The sequence below is a fragment of the Carassius carassius genome, chromosome 26 (genome assembly GCF_963082965.1).
Source record: "Carassius carassius chromosome 26, fCarCar2.1, whole genome shotgun sequence".
NCBI classification, from domain to species: domain Eukaryota; kingdom Metazoa; phylum Chordata; class Actinopteri; order Cypriniformes; family Cyprinidae; genus Carassius; species Carassius carassius.
The window spans coordinates 28,749,802-28,765,507 of record NC_081780.1 but is presented as its reverse complement, the minus strand read 5'-3'; the positions used below and the strand labels follow the sequence as shown (position 1 = coordinate 28,765,507).

Here is a 15,706-nt window from a genome sequence, read left to right as displayed (position 1 = left end):
TGTAAAGAGTACTATCTGCTGTAATGAACAGCTTTGTTATGCCACATGGGAAGTTGTGGCCTAGTGGTTAGAGAGTTTGACTCCTAACACTAGGGTTGTGTGTTCAAGTCTTGGGCTGGCAATACCACGACTGAGGTGCCCTTGAACGCTGTCAACCCCCAACTGCTCCCCATTTGTGTGTGTGTGTGTCTGTGTTCCCTGCTGTGTGTGTGCACTTCGAATGGGTTAAATGCACGAATTCTGAGTATGGGTCACCATACTTGGCTGTATGTCACGTCACACTTTTTAAAACCAGGCTAGAGTGAAAAGAGCGGGAGCTGCTAGAGTTTAAAAAGACAAGTGGCATGACATGATTGGCTGACAAAAACAGCCATTAATAAATAAATAAATATATATATAATTATATATTATATATAATTTTTTTAATTACACAATGTGTCAGAATGCTGTCAACGCAGGAGTTTTGAGTTTTTTACCTTTTTAAAGTGAAATATTTTCTATCCTTATTAATGCGTCCTATTTTATGTCATATTCTTAACATTCCATCAAGTGTATTATTAATATAATAAAGCAACACATTATGGCAAATGGAAGTGATACTTGTAGATTTAAAAATAGAACCGCCAATAGGTGGCGCCCCGTCTTAAATCACGCAGGCCTCGCATCATTCATTCATCCAGTAATGAAAAAAATGCTGTAGTTATGAATGGGTTATTACTGACTCTCCAAATCATTCAAAGACACAGATTCGTTCACTAATGAAAAATGTGTATTGCTGTATTGCTTGGAGACGCACAATGATACGGATTTCATTGGAACTATTATTTCATTGCAAAGTAGAACAAACAATATTGACAATACTCTGTTTAAAATGTAGGCTACAGTTAAAATTTAGAATATTTACTTAATATTTCCTTTTTTGTTGAATTGTTGTAAAAAGTAATGCCATTGTTTGGATATTCATGGTAATTTGCATTCTTGCTCGCATTTTAAACATGAAAACAATAACTTGCACAGGGTATGTGTCTGTATCGAAGAGAGTTTAAATCGATCTCAATTCGTGTCAATATTTGCTCTTAATGCTATAAAGTTAATATCTACTTAAAGATATATTTGATAAGCAGCGTGATTTGCTAAAGCAGCTTATTAATGTATTCATATTCATGGTTGTGTGGATGCTATCAGTTTTGACCACAAAAGATGAGGTAGGCTAAACTGATGTTATTTGACTTTACCATTTTCCTGATTTTTACATTAGAAGTGGCATTTTGCTTGTCAAAAATACATTCAGTTTTAATGTTACTTCAAGTTGGGTTAAAATTAAATGAATGCTAAAACTCCTCCATCGTCTGACGTACCCCAGTTTGAGAACCACTGCCCTAGAAGATGTAGAAAAGAGAGCTTAAGATCAGTTTATAAATTTAGCTGCAAGCAGCAATTAATGGACCAAGCACAATAAAGGCAGAATGAGGAGCAAGCATGGCAGTGAGCAGCAGACCAACTGCAACAATAAGTAATTAAAGAAAAATGTTTACATCGATTTTCGTCAAAATGGGGGGGGGGGGGGGGGTTAACTTCAATACAATCAAGTAGTAATATAATTTAAAAGTTAAGCACTGTTTTTGTAGGCATTATACTGAACCAACAACATTTACACATTAACGTTAAAAAAGTGAAATCGTGATCAACCACACCTTTAAAGTCAGTCGGCACTGCTGTTAATTTCCCACATTTTCATATCAAGCTATAAACTAGCATCAATATTTAAAACCATTTTAATGGTAAAAGTCTCTTGTAGACATCAGCGAGTTAAAAAAAGGAATGACCTATGGACTATTTTTGAATAATTTCTCATACAGCATAATGATATCGTCCACCAGGGTCGTGGGGAATTAAATAATTCATAGCCAATAAAATCACTGCGTTTGTGTCGTCCACTTGACTCAGCATGAGCTGAAGAATTAGCAGAACATAATTTTGCTTCTATGGTTCAAAAGTTATTAGCATAAATCTGAGTGCAAATTTTAACTGTTGGTGGCGCTAGAGGGTTTGTTAGACTTCAAACATGCTGCATCCTCTGGCTGTGTGTCAAATTTCACCACTTTACTTCAAACAGTTCTACAGGCTTCCATAGACTCGAGCAGAAGAAGAAAATCAACGAAGTGAAGTGACATACAGCCAAGTATAGTGACCCATACTCAGAATTGGAGCTCTGCATTTAATCAAAAATTGCCCGGGGAGCAGTTGGGGGTTTGGTGCCTTGCTCCTACATCATTGAATTTAATACAGAAGTTTCACGATTTGAGTTGAATTACTGAAGTAAATGAACTTTTCCATTGCATTATAGAGTTGTTCCGATTCCAATACTAGTATCAGAAATATCACCGATACCACAACGAATTCTGGCATCGGCGAGTACATGAACCCATATACCGATCCGATACCATTTTCTTAAACAAGACCTAGTTATGACCGCTAGCTTTGCCTAACCGCTGCATGGTTCTTCTTCGCGAAGAAGAAATGAAATCGCGTTAGCAGCACTGATCTATATATGACTGGATCGCTCATCGCGTTCTAAACTGCCAACAGACAGTGAAGCCGCTTCTATATTACAGATCAGTGGTTAGCAGTATGTCCGCTGTTTAGCAGTATTTCAGACTGGACCAACCAGACAGTAAAACGGCGACTAGGGATGCCACAAGTACACAAGTCGGTGCTAAAAATGTGATGAAACCAGCGTGTCTGTAGTAACGGTAGTAAGTTCGAGTATATTCGGTACCTGCAGCTGCGTTCAGTCACTTTCGTGTTAGTCTAAGCGCAGGGCTCCAGATTGTAGCCGAATATAGTGTCTGTGAATATTAAATTGCAAAATACTTTTTAAATATTTCTCCTGCAAATTCTACATCTCTGTGGGAGACGGGCGCAGATGCGCGGGAGCTTTGACGTTTGTCGCTATATGAGGACACGAATGCATAAACTGTCACTTCATGAGAATTTACCGTTTCATTTGAGAAAACTGTCATATAAACACAGACGCTCAAAGATCTTCATGGCAACCCATCAAAATAAATGTTCGGTTTAACGTGATTAAATTGGCAATATATTAAGCTACTACAGTAGATTTAGCTATGTCTCTATGTATGTAGTAATAATAATACGTCTCTATTAATAATAATAATTATGCCTAGACGGTTGCTTGTTTTTTTACTTGTTTTGTTGTAAAGAGATTATCTGATTAATATCTTTTTTTTATTCCTAGACTTATTTGTTGCAGTTTTTTATACAGTTATATTGTAAAACTAAAATACCTTTTTTAGTTTGCGATGTTAGATTTAGTTCACCATGTATTTGTCCATGTTTTATTAAGGGATAAGTCCATAAAGTTATTCTAGCAATTTACACAGGGCTAGTAGTATATACAGCTGTATATACAGATACACACCCAGGTATCAAATCAGTACTCGGTATTGGCCGATACCCTGAGCCCAGGTATCGGAATCAGTATCGGGAAGAGAAAAAGGGTATCGGAACATCTCTATTGCATTCTAATTTGAGATGGACCTGTATGTTAGTATTGAATATTTTGATGTCTCGTTTATTATTTGTCTCTTTTAACCTTAGACCTGATGGCACTGAAAGAGGAGAGTGAGGTACTGAATGAAATTGAAGAGAAAGATCATGATTTCATAAATGGAGAAAAATATTTTAGTTGTTCACAGACTGAAATGTCTTCCTCAAGGAAAGGGCCTCAAAAGAAAGGAAGTTTTTTCACCTGCCAACAATGTGGAAAGAGTTTTAGTAAAATAAAAAGTTTTAAAAGACACATGGGAATTCACGCAAAAGTGAAGCCTTATGCCTGCCAACAATGTGGAAAGCATTTCGGTCAAAAAATTACTCTTAAAAGACACGTTAGAATTCACACTGGAGAGAAGCCATACACATGCCAACAGTGTGGAAAGAATTTCTCTCAACTTGGAAACCTTGGAGCCCACATGAGTGTTCACACTGGAGAGAAACCTTACAAATGCAAAGAGTGTGGAAAAGGTTTCAACCGGAAAGGAAACCTTCATTGCCACATGGCAGTTCACACTGGAGAGAGCCTTTTCACCTGTCAACAGTGTGGAATAAGCTTCAATCATATACGACACTTTGAAGACCACATAGGAATTCACACTGGAGAGAAGCCTTACACCCGTTCTCTGAGTGGAAAGAGTTTTGATCAACATGAAAACCTTGAAGTCCACATGAGAACTCCGAGAGAGAAACCCTACACATGCTCCGAGTGTGGAAAGAGATTTTGTCAAAAATGACCCTTTGAAGACCACATGAGAATTCACACTGGAGAGCAACCCTACACATGCCCTCAGTGCGGAAAGAGTTTTAATCATAAACGACACTTGGAAGACCACATAAGAATTCACACTGGAGAGAAGCCTTTCACCTGCCAACAATGTGGAAGAAGTTTCAGCCGAATAGGAAGCTGTAACAGGCACATGAGAATTCACACTGGAGAGAAGCCATTTAAATGTGGTCACTGTGGAAATAGTTTCAGAAATAAAACGGCCCTTAAGTGCCACATGAGTATTCACAGCTGAGAGAACTGTATTTATGTCATCATTGTGACATGATTCATGTAATAAAACCAGAGAGAAGCCTTTACTGTGCCATCACTGTGGAAAGACTTGCAGAAACCAGACAAACTTGAGGTCCACAGAAGCACCCCCGATACAATTCAAAATACCTGAGCAGCGTATTTAGGTCTTGTTTACACCTGGGTTGAAAATGTGTTTTGTTTGATTGCATCATAAATAGACAGTCTCCATTATCACCATCCCTTTTGACCACTTCTGTCATTTTCTCAAGTGGAGGGTCAATAGCCGCTTTTCCACTGTCTGGTCAGTGTGAGCCAGGCTGGGCCAAAATAGCACTGCATTTCCACCGTCCGGCCAGTAGCTCCGCTGCGCTTCAATAAAAACCCGCCTTTTACACACCTCTCAGGAACAACATCACGCAACCCCATCATTTCACCAACAAAGAGAAGTTATCTGAAAACTAATAAGAAATAAGTCACTGGAACTATCTCGATCACAAAACGAACACAATAAAAGTGGCCGTTTGTTTGCATGCTTTGATAAATATTCAAATTCAAAAGCATTAATGTTTATTATAATAAGTGATCTATCTTGATCATAATTTATCAGGATTATAAATTAGTCACAGAAATTAAGCAATATGAACATACCCTGATTATTCACTTGAGTCTGTTTATTTGTAGTCACAGTGGCCTAAAGTCATCACATTTACAAAGAATGATCATTTCTATATTTTTATAAAAGCTCCCGAACAAAAACATTATTATAAATTTATGACATATGCTACGCGGAGCTAAACTCTTGAGACTAGACGTATGACAGATGCAATGTTACTAAATAAATACACGATTATGATGAAGAAATTAAATGTTAGCTTCTTATTCTCTAAAGCCGAGTTCAGACAGCACGATTTTCAAAGTAGTTTGGTCACTGTTCTTTTCACACTGCATGACTATCTTGGCCAGCATTCAGTCACTGTTGTGTTCACACTGCACGCTGGATCGGCGACAGAAGGTTTCACACTGCATGACTTTACAATAGGAAGAATCACAGACAACTCTGTCTGGCACGTTTCATAATCAAACACCCGCGAGATGTGACAAGGAAACAACGCGATATCACACGTGCAAGACTGGAGTTTTCACGTGAGACTGGGATAGCGCAGATAAAACGTCAAACAGACACGGGTGCTCCTGCTAAATTTATACAAATTTATCTTCCATTTCATGGGTCCAAATAGACCGAGAAGAAAGCCTTTTTTATTAAATGAAGCCATGCTTGCTGATATTGAGGTTTATAACTCCTCCCCGAACTCCCCGCTGCTCTGTATCTTGCTCTCTCATTGGCTGTCGGTCATCGCCGATGTAGTTTTCAGTCAGAACACTTTTCACACAACATGATTTTGAATCGCCGACAGGTCCAGATATTTAGCATGCCAAATATCTCACGGGCATCGGCGACTCGCCAGCGATTCTCTCAGATCGCATCTTTGCTCATTCACACTGCGTGATTGTCACTCGCGTGAACGGGCACAGATTTGCCTGTGATTTCGGGCATTTGTCGGCGATTTCTCAAAACCTGTCGGCGAGCCAAAAACTGGGCTAAAATCGTGCAGTCTTAACTCAGCTTTAGTAGTCGCATTTACCATGTTTAGTATGGTAAATGGTTAATGTCTAGCGTGCATAGTCTTTTGCGTCCTTTAAAAAATTTCTGTCTTGTATGGTTATTATAATCCTCTTCGGATCAATTTTTTTCAAACACTCGCTTCTGACTGAAAGTGAGATTTGGGCTCAACTTATTTTAAAAAGTCTTTAATGCTGGTGTTACAGCTGTTAGCTTTATTAAATGATCCATGGCACTGACAATCTCCAGACACAGAGAAACTCTGCATTTGTTCAAAACCACTCCTTTAGCCCCGGCTGACCCGCTTTAGCCCAAGGTTTGCATCAGGCCAAGAAAAAAAAACAGAGGAAGCACCGATGAGGCACGATCGAGCACCGGAAGTGACAGTGGAAACATGACTGGCCCTGGCACACATTAGCATGCCTATAATTAAGAAATATTAGTAAGCAGTGCTGGTTATAGTAAAAAGGAGTTCGTAACTATTTAGGGGAGGAATGAAAGGAATTCATGTAAATTTTTCAGGAACATTTGTAGCCATATGAAAGCAATAAACTGATTTAATAAGTGAAGTTTTTAGTGTTGTATTATAATTTATTTGAATAATCATCCTCTGCTGAGATAGATTTGGTGGCTTTAATTTGGCATTGATTTCAGTTTTACTTTTAACATTATCTAGTGCGCATTATATAAAAACTAATATCTACACATCCCAATCAACCATAATTCATCCTACTCTTTGAAATCATTATTGCATTACAGTTTGTTTTAAACACCAAGTATTTTAGTTAACTAAATAACTTATTTGTATAACGTATTTATATTTTACTTATAACTTCATTATAATTCTTCATAATTCATACAGAGTCTTCACTCATTTTCAAGAAACATCTAAAGAGTCATCTTTTTCGCCAGCACTTAACCAACTAATACTAGCACTTTTCCTGGTCTTTTTTTTGTCTTTTCATTTATTTATATATATATATATAAAAAAAAAACCTGGCTATGCGTTCTGTACTAGACTAACTGAGACTTGTCATGGCACTTGTATACTGTTGTTGTTCTCTTGTTGAATTTGGATAAAAGCGTCTGCTAAATGATTAAATGTAAATGAATACCTTGATAAAGATAATAGTAAAAAAAAAAAAAAACAATATTAATGAATATAGCTGCAAGCAGCAATTCCAGGACCACGCCTGATAAGGGCTGTAGCGCAGTGCAGAGGCAGAAATAAGAATGTGCATTAGGAAAATGGATTGGTTCAGAAGTAGAGAAATTCAAAATTGAAAAGACGTTAAGATGAGAATGACCAATAACATGTTTCCGATTCAAGAAGAACACGCACACAAAAAACAACAATATCTGGAACAGAAGTAATGTTTGCGCCACCTCCAGCCACATCACCTCTTGTGCATGTGCCACCCTAGATTCAAACCCATGACCTGATTGGTTCAGGACCATTTGCTTAGAAGAGTGCACCACTCAATCGTTGAACATTCAACAGGCTGCCGAGGACCCTTAATTAGATGAAGAATATCAATATGAAAACAGTACGGTTAGTTTGGACCCCTAATTATGTTACAACATTATCTTCAAGTCTTGTTGAATGTTTGACATCAAATTCATATCAAGGTGTTGACTGGGAAATGTGTTGTGTAGGAGGTATAGTTATGTTACAATAGGCATGGTGTTTTTCAAGTGTAATATGAGTATTAAAATGTCTTTCTTTGTAAGTATTATTTTATGTAGTATATTACAATATATGTATACATCTTAAATTCAAAACGTCTAAAGGTATTTTGGAGATTTAAGATTTATTTGGAAACTATGAAACTATAATGAATGATATGCATAGATAATTCACTGAACTGTTAACACAGATTTTAAACTATGTAATGTAAAATAATTGTTGTCTTGTGTCTTTCTCTGGTGGACAATATTAGTATTATGAGTATACTGAAATGATTTTTGCTTGTTTATTCATTATTCTGAAACACAAATTTCAATTTATGAGCATTCATGTGTTTTACCCATGATATTAACAATTGATCCCCAAGAAATTGCTTAGGTCCTCAAAATATCTGCTTACACCATGTCAGTGTTTTGGGCCACTTTGTGTATAGAGAACTTTTTTTTTTTTTTTAAGAGAAATCAGGGTTTCCGCGGGGCATTAAAAAGCATTAAATTTGATTCCTACAGGCATTAATTTTTTTTTATAGTTTTGAAGAGAATTTTATATCAATTTCTTTGAATATAGCCTTCATAATTAATAATTTTATTTGCTTTCGGTTTGGTAATTGGTTTCGGCCGGAGCAAAATTGCCATGATACGGAGGTGACGCGGGCGGCGGGCATTTTGTACAGCGGTGGACGAGGTCTGAGGAAAAATGGGAAAGTGCAAATTCCAACTGAAGTGGCTGGAAAACGAAAATTTCAAGACATGGTTGCAACCTGTTAGTGGTAAAAATGATGAAGGATTTTGCGGTGTTTGCAGAAAAGCATTTAAGTTGGGGACAATGGGAATTGGCACCGTAAAATCCCATATGCAGTGTGACGGCAACAAATCCGCGGTAAGAGTAAAACAGCAAACTACTATGTCTAGTTACTTTGGCGTGACCGACAAATCTACAAGTAATAACGTTACGACAACAACTGATGCTGTCACCACCGTTTGTGGAGCAGCTAACATTACCACAGCAAAATCGAGCGATATTCGATCAACGTTTGGCTCGAATGCGACTTTGCAGGCGGAGGTGCTCTGGTGTCTGAACACAGCTGTCCATCTTCTCCGAGAGGCTTCTCCGTAAACAAGGAAGTAGAGACATGCAACATAAAAGAAGAAACTGTTGAGGCCCAGAGACTTGTCTGTGACCAAGTGCATGCTTTAGGCGGGGTTCTCAAAGTGTCCCTCACAAAGGAACTACTGCATTCTGTAGCCTCAGCCAGGACCAGATACAGGATCTACCTTGATGAGGAGAGGAGGAAGAGAGAGGGTGCCATGCGTGGACTAAAGAGAAAAGCTTTGGAAGATGAGTTGGAAGCACTGAAAAAGAAAAAGGGGGTGTCGACGGTCATGTGCGCCAGCCTTCAGAAGGACGCCGATCAACTAGCTGAGCAGGCCGAAAACAAATCGAAAACGCTCATGGCTGAAATGATAACAAAATCTAATACTCTAAGGAGGAGATTCAAGGAAAAGTGCTGTGAATTGAAAAATGTTGAGTCAGAGTTGGAACTAAAATCGACTGAATTAAGGCACATGCCTTAATAAACTTATTTACACAGTAAATGAATGTGCAATTTCTATAGCTCTTGCTTACATGTATGTACTTTGAATACATAAAGTTCCAGCATTTAAAAAGTTGAGCTTATTGAAGAGCTGTTTTTGTGATGATAAAATTATAAATTTTCTTTATAAAATCTCTTTTTGCTAATTTTGAAATATCTCCAAATAATTTGACAATTAATTAAGCTGCCTCCTGAGCCATTTCTAATTCAGTTCTGAGTTATATAATTTCATGATTGCATCATCATCAAACTGGATGGTTGCAATTAATAATTTGCGACATGTCTATTTAAAATAAAACGATTATATCCGTATATAAAATATCCGTGTTAAGTCATGGGTCGTGTATGGCATTAAACATTTTAAAAATGGCATTAAAAAGGCATTAAATTTAATTTGAAGATACCTGCAGAAACCCTGGAAATAGACATTTGTTTTTTAGTCTTCAGGTTCTCATTTAAAATGGGTCATATGATGCGATTTAAAGTTTTCCTTTCTCTTTGGAGTGTTACAAGCTCTTGGTGCATAAAGAAGATCTGTAAAGATGCAAAGACTAAAGTCTCAAATCCAAAGAGATATTCTTTATCAAGGTTTAGACTCGTCCACGCCCATGCCTTGTTTTCGTTTATGAAGAAAACAAGAGAGAAAAGAATCTTTGTCCATTCAGGGCTGAAACGATTAGTCGACAATAAAAAAATTTTCAACAAATATCTTTGTTGTCGAGTAGTCGTTTGATCTCACGTGACCAATGTATGGGCCTGCAATATCGCGTTTTGACCGCTACGACGCTGTAGCGCTAGAGAGTAATGCAGCCGTTACAAATGCTTTTTAGACAGTAAATAAACTGTGAATTATGGCGGAGTGTAAACGAGTTCGGACCAGTAAGGTGTGGGAACATTTCACAAAACTGCCAACGAAGAATGCTTTCATGTGCAATACATCCAAGGCTGAGCTTGCGTTTCACGGGAGCACAACATGTATGTTGGAGGACTTAAAGAGAAAGCTTCCCGGATCAAAAGGAGCCGGTGAGAGGTGAGTGTTCAATCTCCAGGTGAAGCTAAGGGTGTACTCACACTAGGCACGGTTGCTATGAACCGGGCCCGAGTACGATTGTCCCCCCTCCCCACTCCCCCTCTGGCTTGCACTCACATAGGGTTTCAGCATTCGTGCCGGAGCACGCTTACGTCATTATGGTGCGACAGTTTCGGGATAAACAGGAAGAGCGGCACTCTCTGAACACAATGGAGTCCATCGCTCTGTTTTCTTTGTGGATAATTTTGTGTCGTTTGGTCCACGGTGGTCCACAGCCCTCTTACAGCCTGTTGTTAAACAGATGTCGCCTTAGTGGCGCGAAAATTTTCACGTAATCGTGCTGCTCGTATGAGGAGGTTTGCAAGGTACCAGCTGAAGTGCAGCAAGGACTTTGCAGCTGCACTTTTGGAGCGTCGCAAAACCGTGACGCCACGCGTCCTGTTCCGTGCTCCAGCACGGTTAGCGCTCACACTGCATGCGAACCGCGCCCGAGTCCAACTGAACCGTGCTCTGGCCCACCTCTTTCAAACAGCCCAGGGCCGACTAATCGAGCCGCGCCCGGGCACGGTTCGGAGCACTCACACTAGTCAAACGAACCGCGCTTTGGTGGTCAAACGCACTCGGGCACGGTTCAAACTGGCTAGTGTGAGTACACCCTAACTAGTTGTAAATCTCTTTATAAGAGAATGCAATACTATTAATAAAAGTGATAATATAAAAATTAATAATATACAGTAATGTGATGAAATATTTTGCATAGAATAAAGTTTGAACGAGCTTAGGAGTTAGGGCTGTTTTTATTATTGTAACACTATTAGGTAAATGGTCTTATTACTTGCATGTATTTTATTCCATATTCATGAAGACTTGCAAAAAGAGTTAGGAAGAATATCATGTCATTTACTTTTTCATACTGTTAATTAAATGGTGAATAAGAATATCTCTGTCAGCTCAAATGTCATGGAAAAAAAGATTGCCATTTTATACTTATATAATAATTGTTTGCAAATTAATAATAAAAAAGTTATATCCTGAATTAAATGTTCCTTTTTCTTTTTCAGTTCTAAAGAAAAGCAGTGGGCCTAATATTGATGACTTTTTCCCCCGAGGAGGAATTTGTATACTCCTCAGCAAGCCACTGCTCTCACAGAGTCAATTATAAATTCTAATTGTTAAAGACATGAGACCTCTTTTCCCTGGTGGAAGGAAAAGGCTTTCGTGAAATGGTTTCTACATTCAATCCTGGATATATTCTTCCATCAAGAACCTACTTTACAAGATTAATAGAGCAAAAATATTAAAAAAACATGTCAAAAAGTAAATATAGGCAAGGCAAATTTTATATAGCACATTTCGTACACAATGGTAATTCAAAGTGCTTTACATAAAAGAAAGTAAAATAGTAATGAAGAAAAATAATAAGGATAAAACAAGCAATTTTAAAACTGTGAAAATTATTTAAAAATTTACTTATTTAAAATTAATTTAAAACAGAAAATGATTTTACATAAAATAAAATAAAAAAAACAGTGAAAATATAATGCAATCAGTTAGGACATTGCACAGTGCTCATTCAATAAAATGCACAGCTAAACAGATGAGTTTTAAGTCTAGATTTAAATGTGACTAGTGTTTTAGCACATCTGATCTCTTCTGGAAGCTGATTCCAACTGCGGGCGGCATGGTAACTAAAGGAGGACTCCCCTTGTTTTATGTGAACCCTTGGTATTTCTAACTGACTCGATCCTAATGATCTAAGTGCTCTGTTAGGTTTATATTCAGTGAGCATATCTGCAATATATTTCGGTCCTAGGTCATTTAATGACTTATATACGAGTAAAAGTACTTTAAAATCAATCCTAAATGTAACTGAAGCCACCGTAAGGACCTGAGGACTGGTGTGATATGTTCAGATTTTCTGGTTCTAGTCAGAATCCTGGCAGCAGCGTTCTGGATGAGCTGCAGCTGTCTAATGGTCTTTTTGGGAAGGCCGGTGAGGAGCCCATTACAATAGTCCACCCTGCTGGTGATGAAGGCATGAGCAAGTTTCTCCAAGTCTTGGCTGGAAACAAAACATCTAATTCTTGCGATGTTTTATAAATGATAGTATACTGATTTAGTTACTGCTTTGACATGACTACTGAAAATAAGGTCTGTCTCCAGAATCACACCAAGATTCATGACTTGATTTTTAGTTGTTTGACCCCTAGAGTCAAGGTATGCATTCACCTTGAACACTTCATCTTTGTTTCCAAATGCAATGACTTCAGTTTTTTCCTTGTTTAACTGAAGAAAATTCTGGCACATCCAACTATTAATTTCATCAATGCATTGGCAGAGGGAGTCAATGGGGCTGTAGTCATTTGGAGATAAGGCTAGGTAAATCTGGGTATCTTTAGCATAGCTGTGATAGGCAATTTGGTTCTTTCTCATTATTTGACTTAGAGGGAGCATATACAGGCTGAACAAGAGCGGTGCAAGAATTGACCCTTGTGGGACTCCGCATGTCATGGACGTCCACTTAGACTTATGCTCTCCTAGACTCACATAATAACCTCTCCCTTCTAAGTATGACCTGAACCATTTGAGTACCATCCCAGAAAGCCCGACCCAGTTTTCCAGTCTCTCTAGTAGTATGTTATGATCGACAGTGTCAAACGCAGCACTGAGATCTAGCAATACCAGCACTGATATTTTGCCAGTCACAATAAGCGAATATCATTTATTATCTTAATGAGTACTGTCTCTGTGCTGTGATGCAGTCGAAAACCAGATTGAAAATTGTTCCGCTCTGCTTTTCTGCATTGTCTTGTCATAGTCTGAAGTGCTGTTGATCTTCTCCAAACTGATTTCTGTCTCTTTGTTTTCTTACTGATTATTATTGGAGCAATATCATCAATAACATTCTTAACTTTTGAGTTGAATGAATCAAGGAGAATATCAACAGAGTCTGCAGAAATGCTTGGTGTTAAAGATATAGCCTCCATAAATAGTACACTTGTGTTCTCGTTAATGCATCTCCTTCTGACAGAGACCGATCTAGATTCAGTTGTAGCAGACATCAAAATATCAAAGAAAATACAGAAGTGATCAGATAGTGCTATGTCCTTAATAACAATGGATGAAATGTTTAGACCCTTACTGATGATTAAGTCTAGAGTGTGTCCACCTTTGTGTGTGGGTCCATGCACATGCTGAGTCAAGTCAAAAGTGTTTAGAACCGTTATCATTTCTTTTGTAGTTTTGTTTTATGAATTATCTATGTGAATATTAAAATCCCCTGCAATAGCAAAACAGTCAAACTCTGAGGAAATCATTGATAACATTTCTGTGACCTCTTCAACAAAGGCTGGAGAGTATTTTGGAGGCCTGTAAATAATAATAAACAGAATGCGTGGAGCATCTTTCAGCACAATCGCTAGATATTCAAAAGACAAGTACTGACCAAATGAAACTTGCTTGCATTGATAGACATCTTTAAATAGAGTAGCTACACCCCCACCTCTCCTAACAGCAGGGGCGTAGGAGCGATTTTGAACCTGGGGGGGGACAGTAAATGCCAGGTGGGTTCGGGGGATATATATATATATATATATATATATATATATTTAAAGCACTTCAAATGCTCATTTCTAATGACTTTTGGGAACGGATTGTACTACTTTGTTTTTTAGGAAGGTATATGAAGTGACAGACTGGGTAGATTATAAAAACAAAGAAGCACTCTAATATAACTACAACCAAATGACTACATACTATGAACTGTATAAAAACATACTTTATTTAAAAAAAAAGAACAAAGAAATGAAAACACACCATTTAGAAGATGATCGGGCTGGGACAGAGCCTTGTGATTAGAGGTTGGGGCAGAGCCTGGCAATAGAGAGAGGCTGAGGCAGAGGCAGGTGATGGAGAGAGGCTGAGGCAGAGCCAGGTGATGGAGAGAGGCTGAGGCAGAGGCAGGTGATGGAGAGAGGCTGAGGCAGAGCCAGGTGATGGAGAGAGGCTGAGGCAGAGGCAGGTGATGGAGAGAGGCTGAGGCAGAGCCAGGTGATGGAGAGAGGCTGAGGCAGAGCCAGGTGATGGAGAGAGGCTGATGCAGAGCCAGGTGATGGAGAGAGGCTGAGGCAGAGCCAGGTGATGGAGAGAGGCTGAGGCAGAGCCAGGTGATGGAGAGAGGCTGAGGCAGGTGATGGAGAGAGGCTGAGGCAGAGGCAGGTGATGGAGAGAGGCTGAGGCAGAGGCAGGTGATGGAGAGAGGCTGAGGCAGAGCCAGAGAGAGGCTGATGCAGAGCCAGGTGATGGAGAGAGGCTGAGGCAGAGGCAAGGTGATGGAGAGAGGCTGAGGCAGAGCCAGGTGATGGAGAGAGGCTGAGGCAGAGCCAGGTGATGGAGAGAGGCTGATGCAGAGCCAGGTGATGGAGAGAGGCTGAGGCAGAGGCAGGTGATGGAGAGAGGCTGAGGCAGAGCCAAGGTGATGGAGAGAGGCTGAGGCAGAGCCAAGGTGATGGAGAGAGGCTGATGCAGAGCCAAGGTGATGGAGAGAGGCTGATGCAGAGGCAGGTGATGGAGAGAGGCTGAGGCAGAGCCAAGGTGATGGAGAGAGGCTGATGCAGAGCCAAGGTGATGGAGAGAGGCTGATGCAGAGCCAGGTGATGGAGAGAGGCTGATGCAGAGCCAGGTGATGGAGAGAGGCTGAGGCAGGAGATGGAGAGAGGCTGAGGCAGAGCCAAGATGATGGAGAGAGGCTGATGCAGAGCCAGGTGATGGAGAGAGGCTGAGGCAGAGCCAGGTGATGGAGAGAGGCTGAGGCAGAGCCAGGTGATGGAGAGAGGCTGAGGCAGAGCCAGGTGATGGAGAGAGGCTGAGGCAGAGGCAGGTGATGGAGAGAGGCTGATGCAGAGCCAGGTGATGGAGGGAGGCTGATGCAGAGCCAGGTGATGGAGAGAGGCAGAGCCAGTTGATGGAGAGTGGCTGAGGCAGAGCCAGGTGATGGAGAGAGGCTGATGCAGAGCCAGGTGATGGAGAGAGGCTGAGGCAGAGCCAGTTGATGGAGAGAGGCTGATGCAGAGCCAGGTGATGGAGAGAGGCTGAGGCAGTGATGGAGAGAGGGTGAGGCATAGCCTGGGGATGCATGGAGTTTGAGGTAGTGATGGAGGGAGGCTGAGGCAGAGCCAGGT

General features: G+C 39.8%; 2 protein-coding genes across 2 annotated transcripts in view; one reads left to right on the top strand and one right to left on the bottom strand.

Annotated features, from left to right (window-relative positions):
* The window catches only part of LOC132106002 (gastrula zinc finger protein XlCGF57.1-like), a 57,438-nt gene that overhangs the window by 1,026 nt on the left and 40,706 nt on the right, over nucleotides 1-15,706 (top strand). The gene's annotated exons all lie outside the window — the stretch shown is intronic.
* Nucleotides 1-15,706, bottom strand: part of LOC132106122 (gastrula zinc finger protein XlCGF8.2DB-like) — a 113,782-nt gene that overhangs the window by 62,391 nt on the left and 35,685 nt on the right. The window lies entirely within an intron of this gene.